Here is a 15,518-nt window from a genome sequence, read left to right as displayed (position 1 = left end):
ATAAACACACTTGGTATGCCCCAGGATATAGTTACTTCGAATATGCCATTAAATTAATAGTTATTGTAATATTATTCTACTTTTACTGTAGAAGAAGGAGGTCCTACAATTTATTCCTATAAATATCCTTAAATATCTAAAAATGCCTTAAATTCCTTTTTGTAGGTGTAAACAAATACCATATTCTGCTTACTTGGCCATTTCTTTGCTGGCTTGTTCTTACTGGTCTCAATAATACTGTATTATTTTATTATTAAAAATACCGGTCTTAAGGTATCTTAAAAAAACTTTATTAATATATATACACACACATATACATACAGATACACTGTAAAATGTTTTAACTGTGAGGTTTATAAAACAATATAAAAAATACGCTGAGGGAATTTTACCATAAAGCAGAAGAGCCAAAGTGGAAATAATACCTCAAGTTTCACAAAGTTCAATCACATGAAAGCAAACTGATAAAGACATGCATTTAAAGAGATTTTTCCTACATTGTTTATCTATTCATTTTATATATTCATTTCAAATAAGCTTTTGCAGAATAGATTTTAAATCATCACAAATGTACAAAATAAGCATATAATTTAAATGCCTGTCTATCTGATGAACTAGAAGAATAAAAACTGTGTATTTTTACATATTTTTCTGCATCATCTCTGCACAGATTTTGTTTTTATTAACTACTGTAGAAAAACTAACTTGGAATCTATCCGGTCAGGATTTGACACAATTTTAAATAATCTGCAAAAGCCTCCCATAGGAGCCATAAAAAATTGCAGCATTTGGTAGTTACATTAACTTAACTTCATTGGTAGACTGTAATGAACAATGAGCAATTTATCACTGTTGACAGAACTCATCTGAAATTTACCCTCAAAGTGATCAGTCACTCACAGCATCAAGTCTCACCAGCTATTGTCATTCAGAAATTTCTGTTTTATAGCTAAAGCTCTGTCACCTCAGAAAATGAAGACTGTCAGGAACACCAGCTTGAAGTTCATGTTTTAACAAATTAACCATTACGGTTTTGCCTCGTTTCTAATTGCATGTGGATCTGCCAGGAGAGCGGACCAACCCAACAGAGTGATGGAGAGTTAGCTCGTGGAAAAGTTACATAAGGACCACAGAAAAAGAACCAGTAACTACACTGAACAGCTTGCTGATGAGCTGCTGTCTCTTACACAGTCACTGGCAAGATTGGAACCATTTGCTGAGTTTAACTGATTCTCGTCGTCAACAGCTGGGCCTGCTAAGAGCCAGTGGTTATAGCACAACGGAGGGCAGGCGAGGTAACAGTCAGTGCAAGGCCCCTCGAGTGTGGATGCCTTCGTGGGTGACCACGAGTTAAGAGAGCCCAAGGACAGGTCCAGCCCATCACCCAGTACATGTTGACCTCAGGATGGTATCAATTGTTCTTCAGCTTCCTAGATGTGCAAGACCTTCACGCAGCTATGACACAGGATGTACGGGAGGCCACCATCATTCTTAAATGACCATCACAAACATACACACACAAAAAAAAGCAATAAAAAAGGTTAAAAATAGAACAGGATTCCTTATGTCACAGAACTAAGTTGGACTGAACAGAAGTTTACAAAGATCAGAAAAGACCAGAACAAAAACCTACACCTTGGAGGCCAGGAACTACCTTTATAACAAGACAGACTGACAGGATTCTGGATGTGAAACACCTGAACCAAACAGGGATGGGGTACATGAAAAGCTGCGTGCCAGTAAAGATGAACAGCAATAAGACTATTAATTCTAATTTGTCATTAAGATACTACCTATAGATAGGAAACAGATGGTACCAATACCTGAACGGTTACATTTGACATGCAACAAGGTTACAAGCAACATGGCAAAATGTGAACTTGTCACAATTTATCTCCATTATTCTTCCAAATCTAGGCATCCAGCAGATCGAAATGACTACTACTAGATAACAGAACATGTACTGTTAGTGGAATTTTTCTTCAAAGTAATGTCAGATACCATCAACCCTGCTTAGGTTTTTCTTTCCCAGTTACTATACCGATCAAAATTATGATGATTAGAAATACTTTAGTGTAAAAAAAACAAATAGATAAACTAACCACACGGTCTGAAAGGATGAAAACAACATCAGGTAAATCTTTCTGCCACTTATCTCACTACAAAATGCCTTCTAACTCAACGTTGTTCCATCCCAAGTCAAACACGCTTTCTGTTTTTGCCCCTATAGTACATGGTAACAAAATACCCCAAGCCAACAATATACATTTCACAAATAGCAGCAGTCCCTTCTCCTTCCCTTTTCTGTTCCAAAAAACAATGAATACTTTTTATTTTAAGAAAATTAACAAGGATTGTTCCACATGACACTGGAATGGCTCACTACTTGTGTGTTCATCCAGATTGTTATCAACTGATTCTTTGCCTGTGTCACCTGGAAAACCACTGTGAAGGAGACTATTAACCCTTTTATAGGACCACACCACAGTACAACTCATTGAAACATAACCATCCCTTACAGATGTGCCATTTCCAATTACTTTAAAGTGAAAAATGGCTAGGGGTGAGCTGTTCACATTAGGGGGGTAAAAAAAGATAAAAGTTTATTTATTTATTTATTTATTTATTTTATCTCCACCTGCTAACAGGATTTCATGAAATGGCTGCCCTGGCACAGCCTTACTTCAAAAGAAAATTACTCATTGGCAAAACATCAGCAAGGTAAACCAGTGGAATAAACAGAAAAGCTAAACTAAACATCAAAAAAAAATCACACCACTAAGAAAGCAACCAGGACAAGATGTAAAGCTTGGATGCTGACAGTGAGAAGAGACGGACAATTCAGAAACATACTTTATATCTCTAATGAATTTAAATGACACAAATGAATGCTAATGCTAGATCAGGTTATTTATAGAGAAGCAGCACGTTATTTTTGATTTGGTATTTATGCTTACCTCACCTACTTTCATCATAACTTTGTATGTATTTTTTTCAATTACTCACTTTTATCGTTGTTCATGGCCATCTCAACTAATGCATTAAGTGCAATAAAAAGGAGACTTTTTTGGATATAGTTAAGTGGCTTAGTATGATAGGCACACATCGGTATTGCAAAAATAAGATCTTTCCTTCATCTGTCTTCAAGTCCACGCAAAGGGAACGAAATGCCTGAGTCAGGTAATTCACTGAAAGATAACAGAAAACAGGGAATAAAAATTATGTAATCACAGTTCCATTAGATGATCACAAATACATGAATATTTATCCTAAGAGTTACTGTTGCAGATATATACTAATTATAAAAAAAAAAAATTAAATGGCTGAAAATATTAATTTACTTATTTGTTTAAATGCATCTTCTGCCTATTTTTATTCCTTACAAAAATTGTTGTGAGTGGAAAAAAAGACAAGTTACAACTCACAAATTGAGCAAAATATATTTGCAAATATAACACCTTTCTAATCGCTTCCTTAAGAGAGAAAAGAAATCACAAGCTGCATAGTTTGGGACTATATTGGTTTCAACACCTGGGAAGCCTCTAATAAAGGAGTAAAAGGCTCATTCATCTGAATAACTGCAATTACTGTCATGACAGCAACTATTCACATTCCTTTCCATAAAAAGCTGTAGTTTAAGTTATATATGCATCCACGTTATATATGCATCCACGTTATATATGCATCCACGTTATATATGCATCCATTTTGGAGAACACTAAATTATTCAGAGAATTTAGATTAAGTGAATCAATTCAGTTTTCTTAATTTCATGATGTCAAATCTTCCTCAATATCTTGGAATAGCATTGATCATCTGGAGCACAGAAAATTAAGAGTAAGGGGAAAATTTATCACATAGCAAAAGTTTAATTACAGTGCCATCTGCTGGATATTAGCATCTTGAAGGGAACAGGATATATATGTTTAAACTGAATGTGCTGCTTTGTCATCGCTAGATCATTAGACATGTGGTCAGTGATGAAAATTCATACACGGTAAGTTTCAACATAAATTTAACAGGTAATTTTTTTCCATGTTCTATAGGCTCGCAGTAAAAACCGACCATGAGAAGCTAAACTGATTCATTCTGATCAACAGCTTTCATCTGCTTATAGTTAATCTCTGCAATAAGTACTTTTTTTGTATTGTAATTCATTTGCATCATTTTCATCAAACATTTCTAGAAATGTGAGTTTCAATTTCAGGGTAATCATGCTTCACCAAAATATTCTGACTGAAACTATATGATACTGAAATTGAAAATACACTGATTCTTCCCTCCAACAGCTGAAATACTGTATTTGTTTATTAATGGTGACAGGGTGGTCTTCCAGAATGTTTAAATCCTACTTATTCTAAGTACTACCAGTATAAATACTGCACAGGTCAGTATTTTTGTCATCACTTCAAAGAAAACGTTTTTTGTCTTTTCAGGCCCTGTTTGTTTTTAAAGAAACTGCTGCTGAGAAGAGATACTACGGCATCCTGGAAATTGCACAAGTGGAGTAACTCTCATGAACTGAAGCAAAAGTCACTAAGAACTGCGATATCTCCAGACAAGTACGACCTCGTTTGCTTTTGCCTGTTAACAAAATACATTACTATACTGCATCAGCATATGGTAGCATTCTTCAATGCTGATAATGTTTACGGGTAGCCACTTGCAGTGACAGACTTGGTAGGAGAAAAGGGGAGACAGCAGAGAGGTAAGAGCTAGATAGAGTATGAGCTTTACATTAAACTTTGACAAAGCAATGAAATTCTAGAACTGTTCTGAATTTGCTACTGATTTCAGTTTACTGAGGAGCAATTAGCTGTACCATTATATGCAGTGCAGATCTTGACAAACAAATCACTGCTACGGTGATTGCTTGAGAGAATTACCAACATCTCTTTTCCCCTTTGTCACAAAATACGTTGATCTCACTGACATAAATAAAGCATATTAAAATGACCACACAAATTATGACATGAATAATAGCAAGGTTCATACTTGCTTCCCTATATTATGCTTCATCAGGTGGTAAAATTCAAATAAAACATCCTTTACTACTAAAGCATTACAGATGCTACAGTATCATTGAACTGCTGCATTTTGTACATTTGTTTTTTTGTCCGGGCACATACCTGAAAATAAGATTTAAAAAAAAAAAAAAGAAAAAGAAAAAGATAATTTAAAAAAGACATAATAAAAACCAGAACTTACTTCGTTTTGCTGTTCTAAGCACAACTAAAGTTGACAGAAACCTCAAAGGCATAGAGGAGCTTTTAAAGAAATGTGCAGCTTTTGGTTTACTCCGTGTAGACTTTTTAGTCCATTTTTGCATGCTTCCCTTTTGTACTGCGCCTTTGAGAATAACTTCTGCAAGTCTCTCCATTGTTGCTGTCATGCTTGCATCCTGTTTCAAACAACGTGCACATTTAGCGTAAACATTAAAATACATGAAAATCATGTCTGCTAAGTACGTATGTTCCCCTAAGGATTAAATATTAAATAGCAGATGTCGTGACCGTGTATTGCAATATAGTCTGTACATGGGATACTACTTTGCGTTCCACAAGCAGTTGAACAACATTAGCACAGGGCCTAGTCAACACACACTTCACAAAGAAACAAGGTAGTCAGGGCCCCTGATATGCTGACATTATTTAATTTGCCTCTGGTTCCAGAATAAAGTCAGTTCAAACTCAGCTTTAATCAGTGCTGCCTACTACACTACCCTCTTTTGTGAAGATGCCTGAAGCTAGGTCCTACAAAAGCGTTTACAGAACTAAGGTCTAAACATGACCCTTAAGAATACTGTACAGGTAAGATGTATTGGACTTTTCAAAAACCGGTGCAGAAATATTACTTCAGAATCAAACTTAATAACAAGCTCATTTAAAATACGTTCTCATTAGCACTGGAACCACCAGCTTAGTTCTATTCAGTTAGACACTGAGTAGAGAACAAAGAAATCAAAATACCGTTGCTACTTTGCCACACGTTGCCATCAATTTCAACAAATCTCATGCATAAAGCGAACAAAAATATATTTCTTTTCCTAGTTCACAAGTTTTGTAAGCACATATGGAAAATACCATTTCTGAGATGCTACACACTACTGCAACAAAGATCACATACGTGTGCAAAAATATGTTTACAGACACGGTGCAAAATATTACAACGAATGTGAGAAAGTTAATTTGGTGAGAATTAGTTTTTCATTTGCTATGTATCTGTGGTAGGCATTTATGCTTTGCAAAGACAGCAAAGTTTCTTTTATATATACTCCCTGAAAATATCTACTTTTCATACTCATTTATAATACAAAATATCTCTTGGGAATTTACCTGACTACCAGTGTCTATCTGCCTTAGAGACCAGTAGATAAATTGAATCACAGACATATGTAGTTTAGGATCCACAAATGGCATCCACTGGAGCTGTCCAGTGACCATAGGCAAAAGCTGTAAAAATACAGAATGGCAAAGTTACGTGCAGTATACGAACTTACAGTACAAGCTAACCACAAGTAAAAAGCAAACTAAGCAAAACTAAACCAAACTAAAATCAACGTATTCCTGGAGTTTAACAGACTACATGTACAAATACTCACTGGGCAGATCTGGTACAGGTAACAGAATTATATACTGAATTTACATTTTACACAGGTTTACACAAAAAGTGGAAAGACATTGTGTGAGCTCAAGCTCTGAAGTCTAATACCAAGGGCTACAAATTTTAGATAGAATAATAATTAAACAAACAAACAAACAGAAAAAGCAGATTTCCTGAACGCTTCACTGATTTCCAAGCCTCGGTATCCCAAAAAAGCGTTACAAGTATAGCACGGTATCATCTTTTATAAGACATAACTTGAACTTTTAATACCTAGTATCAGCACTAAAATACTTTAAATTAGACGTGTGTATCTCCTTAGGAAAAAGGAATTACATACTGTATTACAGATAAAACACGAGATAAATTATCAGCTGAGAAAAGTGACTTAAAATAGAAAGACAGGTGGAATCTCAAGGTCAGACTGCACACTACACATTTCCTTAAAAATGATCTGTATAAATATCTGTATGAAAAATTATCTATTACATCTCACTGTTGGAATTAATACTGATGGATTAACTGCTGTTTTCTTTTAATTCATGTATTCAAAGCGTGTGTAAAACAGGCAGACCTGTTACACTCAGAAATAATACAAAGAATCTTAACATTTCAACCTAAACAAATTCAAATGCCTTTACCTTCATACAATTTTCTAGAGTGTAGTTTTCTTTAGCACACTGAGGTTTCTCACTGCCCTCTCTCTCTTCTTGTATTTCTATTTTGCTAAGGTGTTGGTCTGAGATCCAGTCCATAAGAATAGTTAAGGGGTCGTAAACTTTTGAAATCCGTAGTAACTGTAACACATCCACAACATCAGTTATTTCAGTTTTCAAGTCTATGATTTTCTAAACCACAATACCAATAGACTAAAATATACGAGTACATTAGTAATACGCACATGCTTTATTTTGTGCTTAAACAAATGTTTATGAAAGCCTTGGGAAGAGATTTTCACATACAAAATCACTCTATTTTATAATTCTAACTAAATGGATCATAGGAGAAAGAAAATATTTAATGATCTGTGCATGATCCTCATTTTAATACATTTAATACACTCCTTTGCTTTATTTCATACAATCTACTTAGGCTAAATTTTAACTGTGTAACTAGCATTGTTGGAAGAATAAAGATTTCGTGAAATTGTCATTCTGTCCCTCTGCTACAACTGTACAGAAAAGCTCTGTGAAAGGTATCCAGACGTTCCTGAAGACAAACTACACGAACATCTCTCTAAAACCTTCACAAGTTTTCTTGTATCTACCTTCAGACAACTGTTCTTCTCTTCACTCAGAATTCTAACTACTGATACTGCTCATATATCACTTGCGACTGTGAGAAAAGAATATGGGGCAAACTATAACCGCCATTTAAATATAAGTAGCATACTCTATGGATACAACAAGCATCCTGATCATCATGTAAGTCCTCTATGAATACTTCAGTTTGCACAAAAGAGAAAGAGAAAGATTTTACTGAGACTAGGAAGCAGATGATTTTAATCATACTCAAGAGCATCAGAACTGCAATTCACTGAAGGAGCAACGGTCAAAAGAGTTTAGGCAGCAATTGCTTGTCAGCATTTAGGTCAGATTTAAGTCAAGTGAGAAGAAAACTTTAACTTTGTATTCTTGTGAACCACTGTCTCAGCGTGCCTTTAAGAACAGAGAAAATACTCCTTTAATTAACACTTTCAAAAATAACTAACTCTAAAGTCTTTAATACTGCAAAAGCTCTGAGAGACTAAATTTCATGTACTAGAAAACGAAGCAGAAAGTATTTACAACCATTCACACAATTCTTGTCTTAAAGAAACAAAATCAGCAATTTTGCAAACAACTTGTTCAAACATTTAAAATTGTTGACTGTAACTTGCAAAGCTACTTATAAACTTGACTGTACTGCTTGACTACTTGACTGTAACTCGTAAAGCTAGTAACAGGAAATAATTAATCTTGCCTGGGTTTTTAGCAATTCGTTATTTTCCCTCAGAGAGTTAAGCAATGACCTCAGTTCGTTATTTTCATCAGTCATTTTTCTCAAGGTTTCTCTCAGTTGGCTCATTTTTGTCTCATGCTGCTAGAGAAATATCAAATTTTAAAACGTGATTAACAAGAGAGTCTTTTTAGAAATAATTCTCAACTAAGTTCCATTTCAGTGTTAAAAAATAGGACAAACTTTCAAAGATCAAATTTGTAATTCTTCATGGTCCAATCTGCACATACCACCAGTAGTGAAGAAAGCAACATCCACACCACATATTAAGAAGAAATATAAAGAAAATGGGAGCCATGGTGTACAGCCTATGGATCTTTTTTTTTTTTTCCAGAAAATACCTAGATCTTCTCATTGATCCTCTTATACATTCCTCAGTTAAGTCAGGTGTGGGAAAGAATTGTGAATGAAAACAAATGTCAAAGCTTTTGTTTACACTTAGCTCTTTTTTTTTTTTTAGCATCCATTTTAACCACAAATATGCCCAATTCTCCCTTTTTTGAATCTTTCAAATATTCTAACTATTCACTGCTGATAGTTAAGACGCTTTAGTTCACCTGTACTTAAACATCTGTCCTGCAATGTCCAGGAATGTATCCAATACGTGCTACATTTCATCGAATTGGAAAAAAATAATTGTGAAACTCAAGATAGTAATCTTTTAATATTTGTTATTATTATTAGTCCACAATATAATTTAATACCAGTACATACCATTAAAATATAAGCAAAAACAGACAAAAGAAACTGCAACAAAGGAAAATTGAAGCGACAATTACTTGTAACAGTCAAAAACCTACGTGCCTTGAAAAAGAAACCAAGGAATATGTCTTTTTTCCCCTTCACTGGAAATTTGAAATATAATTAAATATTTTCCAGCAGATTCTGGAAAAAAAAAACCAACACTGAGGCTTTGAAGCCGAGTATAAAACAAATGTTTTCAGAAAATAACATTCCATTTCTCAGAAACCGTGAGAATCTTCTATGTGAAAATAGCTTTTTGTTCAGAAGTGTTGTCTTCTGCACTAGGAATTCAACCATCCACTACATTTTCTTAAGCCTCACTCTCAGACTGTTATCATGCTGCAAAAAGGACTTAAGCGGTAAATATAGAAATGATCTCATCAACAAAGAAAATGCTACAGATAGGCTCCAAACGGAGTGCTCAATTACTTCCATTGAAAAGGCCAAACCTTTAGAGTTAACCAAGCCTAGGAAAAGCTTGCCCAGCTTGGGATGGAACAGGAGCAAGGTGGCTTGAAATTGACCATAAACTTTCAAAACAGTCAGGGACAGCAGAATTATAAGTGAAAGGTTTTGAGAGGAAAAAAAAAAGAATTAATATTCTCAATTTCTCCAAACCACATTACACAATGCTTTATAAGGCTTGCATATTTGGGGTTTTGACAATAATTTCACAGTTCTTCAGGGATTTGGCAATAATTTCACAGACCACAGGGCTGTTGTAGGTGGTGCCAGGATGTCTAAACCATCCAATTCCATTATCAAATCGGGTACCATCTGTATCATAATAAAGTGCATCACTTCATTCCTGCCAAATGTTTGTCTAGTCTGTTCCGAAGACCTGCAAATACTGGAAGCACCAGTCTTACTGACCTCTCTAACCCAGTGGTTAACTGCTTCATTTTAATCTAGTTTTCCCAAATTTCAACAGTAATCTGTACCTACACATCCCACAATTCATTGCACCATTCTGAACTGGAAACCACACCAAACTCACTAACAGCAGTTTGGCACTTTTTATGCTAAATCTTTCATTTGGGGGTTTCAAACACTTTAAAGAAATAAGCATTATATCCAGCAAACATATGATGGCTTAAGAAAACTACAAGCAAGTTAAAATGTATGGGGAGCAATAAGAATCACTAAGTAAGTTATTGTACTTTTTTCATAGTTCCAAGTACTGCCTAAACGTCTTCATCAGCATCTTTTATTGCAGCGAAAGCTGCTTCACATCTGTGAAGCAATTCTTCTCGCTCAACTAGAGCACGTTCTCGTCTCTCAAGTTCCAGTGCATATTTCTCCTGTGCTGAACGCTCCCTCTATACCAAGGAAAAAAAATGTTGAAACGCCTTCGAAACACATGAAATTACCGATTTATAGTGAACTAGAATTCTTTCCTCTGCAGATATGCTTAGGTTTTGTTTTTAATTATAGTGTTACACAATAGCTGACTAATTAGAAGTATCCTAATGGCCATCTACATTCAATTGGATTTGCGGCAGGACTGCTTGGCCTTCCAAAATGCAGAATTCAACTCTGCATGGCTGTTCAAGTAACAGCATAGACAATTAAAAGTAGGATTTTGTTTCCAGAAGTTTTGGATAATGCTATTATCTGTAAGACAAAAGAGTCCAGTGCCCTAAACACTAGATTGCTGTATTGTTTCTTCAGTTAGTGGAAAGCACCTCTAGGAAAGTGGTGAGAAAAAAGATACGCACAATTCTTTTCATCTTGGATGGTGCAAAAGACAGTCCCAGCAGGAAATCTAGCAGAAGCACAGAAGCTGTTACAGAATAAAACCAATGCAGGTTTGGGAGCTCTTTAGTTAGTGGCCCAACCCTGCTGGTGGATAAACTATTGGGAGTCACCAGCAGCAGAAAAGTAAAGGCAGAAGGGATGGTCTTCACAGAAGATCAAGTCAAGAGGGCAAGTGCTCTTGAATGCCCAGAGTGAAGAGCATAGTTTCAGGTGCTGTCAGGAAAAGCAGTGCTTGCAGGTGTTTCTCTCCATGCCAACACCGCATCACAAGACACAACTCTTGGAATAATAGCACTGTGTTCAAACTCCCTTCAGCAGAGCAAATATCTGATCTAACCACTACCCATGTCATTACCAAGTCAGTGAACTAATTTAGGGGAAGAGGTGGATGATGACAGTGATATAGTTAGTAATTTCTGAATTCTCTGTCAAAAGTGAGAATCTTTGTAACATTACTGATCATTACAAAATGTCTGAGGCCATTACAGTTCCTACCTGGAGATTCTGACGGGCGACTTGCAGTTCGCTATTACTCTGACTTTTACCCAAATGGGATGGTAAGGTGTTATCTGTGGAGAAAAAGAACACACTTTACATTAAAAATATAGTCTTAAATAAATAAAGACTGCTTATCCAAAACAGCGAAAGTGTATTTTAAGCGTTTACAGCGACCAGCATAAAGCAAGACATATTGAAATGAAAAAGTAATCTCCTAAAGAATTACGGAGAAATGCTCAAAGTTTTGTTCCATAACTTGTTTGAATCAATCTATGCACGGACTGAAACATGAGGTAGCCAAAGTTTCCTTTTTGTTATGGCTTCAGGAAAGTGATTAACTGCTGAATAGACCCGGACCTCTCCTATTTCCCGTTGAGTGAAACACTTCAGAACTGCAATTTAACAAATTGCTACTGAGTAAATTAAGAGGAATTTAGTTGTATACAATGAGAATTGATGTACAATAGTCACAGTTTCTCTGTTAAGAATTTAGTTTAGAATAAAGAGAAGCCAGTCCACCATTTAGGGAACCTGAGCACTTTCATTTCTGATAAAGGCTGCCTCACACTCGACTCTAAAAATACTAATAGATACGCCTCTTGCTCGAATATTTAGTCCTACCTAACCGACTACATTAGCAATGAGCGTGAGCACCCATATAGCCCCAATGCAAATTCCTTTTTGTCATTCCTGGTCCTCCCTTGTTCTGTCTTGAAGACCCAAGTGTACATCTTTGGCACAAATGACGATAACACAAACATTACTGCCCATTGTTCCAAACCAGTATTAGTCCGACACTGCCATTATTACAGAGCTGAATTCATTCTTAGGTGGTTAGAAACATATTCGGAGCCTATATTCATAGGTCACATAGGAAGACAGACCTGCCTTCCCATTGACGCTTACCGATGTCCAAACACAAAGAGCTAAACAGGCAGCAGCAAATGAAAATGGATCAGAACAGACTAGAGAACACAGAAAGGATAGAAGTAGGGAAGTATGTGACAGATTCTTAAGAACCAAGCATAACAATACTGCTTCTCAGCAACATGTTACAGCATAAATTGAAACTCCTTACATATTCACTCCTCTTTTGGAGTGATTAGGGCCATACTAGCTGTTCAGTGTTGCTATCTGTCTCTTACTGCAATACGAAGTATTTCTAGAAGAACCTCTGGTACAGACAGTCATGTTTATGCTGAGTTTCAGAGAGTAACGCCTCTTACCAACACCATATTTATGAAGTTCCGCTAGCGATGGTGCTTTACAATCCAGCAACTGCTCCTATTGAACATGAAGGCAACGTATTAATATTTCATCTTGCATGTGGGCCTTTTCAACAACTACATTAACAGACAACTCTTGCCTCCACCACACAAACTACATTACTTAAACTATTAAAGCTGAAAAGCTTCCAGTTATTACGAAGCTTAATGAAACACTCAAACATTTAAAATAGGGAAAAAAAATCAGAATTTGTCTCTTATGGATGGCATGTTCAGCTTGTGAAACCATTTGGTTCAAAGGCAGCATACCCTGCCACAGAATAGCCTGTCTAAAACAAACATCTTAAGACTAAGTGTCATTGCTGCTGTGTTACACAAAACTAATACCTGTGCAAAAGTCAGACTGTGCGACTGAAGGCTTTTACGCAGCAATCGAGAGTTAGAGCATTCCTTACTTTCTGCTCTATTTAATCCAAATTTAGAAAACAAACAAGCAGCATAGAGGGCAAGGAAGTCTGAGTTCTCAGGCCTGATACCTTCCTGCCAGTCACACAATAAATAGAGAACTGCCTACCTAGTCTTAACTTCTTGGATGTGACTACTAACATGATTTTCCTGCATTTTTGAAGACTGTCAACCCTGAAACCTTGACAAGTGTACGAAAGCCTGCAGTTGCAGTTTTCTTGAAAGCTAGACCGAAGTGTCAAATGGCAGAGAAATTAACATTTCTTTAAATAGAAGAATAGGAAATCTAGAAAAATAGAATACATTCTAGAAGAATTACATCTAAAGAATATTAATTCCATTAGATTTAATACTCAAGATTCTAAAATAATTTAGCCAGGAAGTTTTACAGAAGATGACACGGGAAAAGTGCTCCTCCAGTCAGACGCTAGAAGCTTCTGAACGTCACAGAACAGAGGTTGGAAATTGGCATTTACCTTCAACTTGTAAACAGCAGGGCTTCCAGGAAACAACTTAGCGGATTTTTCAACCCAGTATTTTGCTCTTTCATCAGTGACGGCATTATTGCACAGTAACTCCGCTATCTTCAGTACTAGATCTTTCTGCATTGGGTTCAACTCCACAGAACGCTAGTTTTCCCCATGCACGCACACTGGAAAAAAAGGCAGGAAAAAAAAGGTAACCTGATCTTGCAATCCACACAGAATGGGAAAGAAAATTATAACAGTCATTGAAAAGACACGGGTATTCAAATTAGACAGATCTATTAGTAAATACTTTTTGAATGAGTTAAGAAAGACCTCAGTTGCTAAATGCATCACTAGTCTACAGCACCCAGATACATCTGCTGCAACTCAAAAGAGCAAAAATTCAGAAAAGAAAGAATTTCCAAGGGAAAAAACGCAGAAGCCAGCTACTCTGCCCCCACCACCAGCTATACGCAGGCAGCTGGACTCTTACGTACCTTTAGTCTAACTCCATATAGACATTTTTGAAGAAATATATAATTAAGTCACACCCTACGACAAGCTGCGATGTATTGGCAGCAAAACTTTTGAGCACATCCTCTCCCTCCCCAAAACCTGAACAAAGGCATTCTGATGGTGAATTTTTCATTGGGCAATCATACAAATAAATGTCAATTATGTTCGCCCTGCCCCATCTCACACCCCCCCAAACAAAACCCCCCAAAAAAGCAATAAATACGAACAACTAGAAAACACCCTAGGTCTAGTCTTCCAGTAGCAACTAGATTACTGCTGTCACCTGAGCCCTTGCTAAGAATCTGTCACTGCTGTCAAATTCCCTAATCCAAAGGGCAATGTAAGATATGGAAAGAATTTAGTAGCAGCTAGCACAAAGACCCAGTCTAGGTCACAAAAGAATCATCTTAAAAAAAAATACTGATGAAGCAAAACACATCAAATGAAGAATCCCCTCTGCAGTACGTCATATACACCTTTGGCAACAGAAAGCATACATATTACACTTTTTCCACAAACATGTTTTCTTCTATGCATTTAAGAAAAGTCCAGAACAGAATGATTTTAAAAGTCCCTTTACAATGGATTAAAGCAGGACATCGGAGGTCGGTGGAGTACTTACCCTGTAACATCCAAAAGCTTCTTCTATGTTGTCCTCAGCTTCATAAATTTGTCCAAGAAATCTGTGTGCTCTCGCATCTCTCTTTTGCACACTGAGGTATGTAGATATATACCTATGGAGCAGGAAAAAAAGGATCAATATTCCTCAATAATACGAGTCCCTCTGTCCTCCCCCGCCCCCCCCCAGTGTCCACGGAAGCAGGGCAGGAATTTAACATGTGATACAGGAAATGCAGTCATGGTTGGTTCCAGATACCTGGTCTGGACCTTAAAGTACAGAACAACATTATTTTTACATGTACAGACGCTACTTATTTGCCACCAAGTATTGGTATTTACTAAAAAAAAAAAAAAAAGAGAAAGAAACTGTAACTGTAATTACTTCATAATACAATGGAATAAAAGCCTAACTAATTATTAGTTAATAATTATTATCTAAGTTGCTGTTTTATAAAGATTTAAACAGCACTTGATACCCACATCTACTGCTACTGTAAAGCAGCATGATAGTGATCTTGATTTCTCCAGTCTACTTCATATTCACTTAGCTTTTCTAAAGTACTTTAGAGAACAGAATAGCAGAATACAGCAACGCGTATTACCTTTTAGCAAGTTCATACTC

At 36.2% G+C, this 15,518-nt stretch overlaps 2 long non-coding RNA genes across 2 annotated transcripts; both read right to left on the bottom strand.

Annotated features, from left to right (window-relative positions):
• Nucleotides 1-268: 268 nt before the first annotated feature.
• LOC140001232 (uncharacterized) lies at nt 269-8,724 on the bottom strand. Its single transcript, XR_011806319.1, has 2 exons — nt 5,209-8,724; nt 269-3,188 (listed from the first exon to the last, which is right to left on the bottom strand). It is a non-coding gene; the product is annotated as an uncharacterized lncRNA (long non-coding RNA).
• Nucleotides 8,725-9,058: 334 nt separating this feature from the next.
• LOC140001243 (uncharacterized) lies at nt 9,059-15,256 on the bottom strand. Its single transcript, XR_011806329.1, has 3 exons — nt 14,898-15,256; nt 13,769-13,944; nt 9,059-12,885 (listed from the first exon to the last, which is right to left on the bottom strand). It is a non-coding gene; the product is annotated as an uncharacterized lncRNA (long non-coding RNA).
• Between the last annotated feature and the right edge of the window lie 262 nt (nt 15,257-15,518).

The sequence above is a fragment of the Anas platyrhynchos genome, chromosome 39, assembly GCF_047663525.1.
Source record: "Anas platyrhynchos isolate ZD024472 breed Pekin duck chromosome 39, IASCAAS_PekinDuck_T2T, whole genome shotgun sequence".
Classification (NCBI taxonomy): domain Eukaryota; kingdom Metazoa; phylum Chordata; class Aves; order Anseriformes; family Anatidae; genus Anas; species Anas platyrhynchos.
Note: the sequence above shows the minus strand (reverse complement) of the source record. Positions and strands in the feature narration are given on the sequence as shown.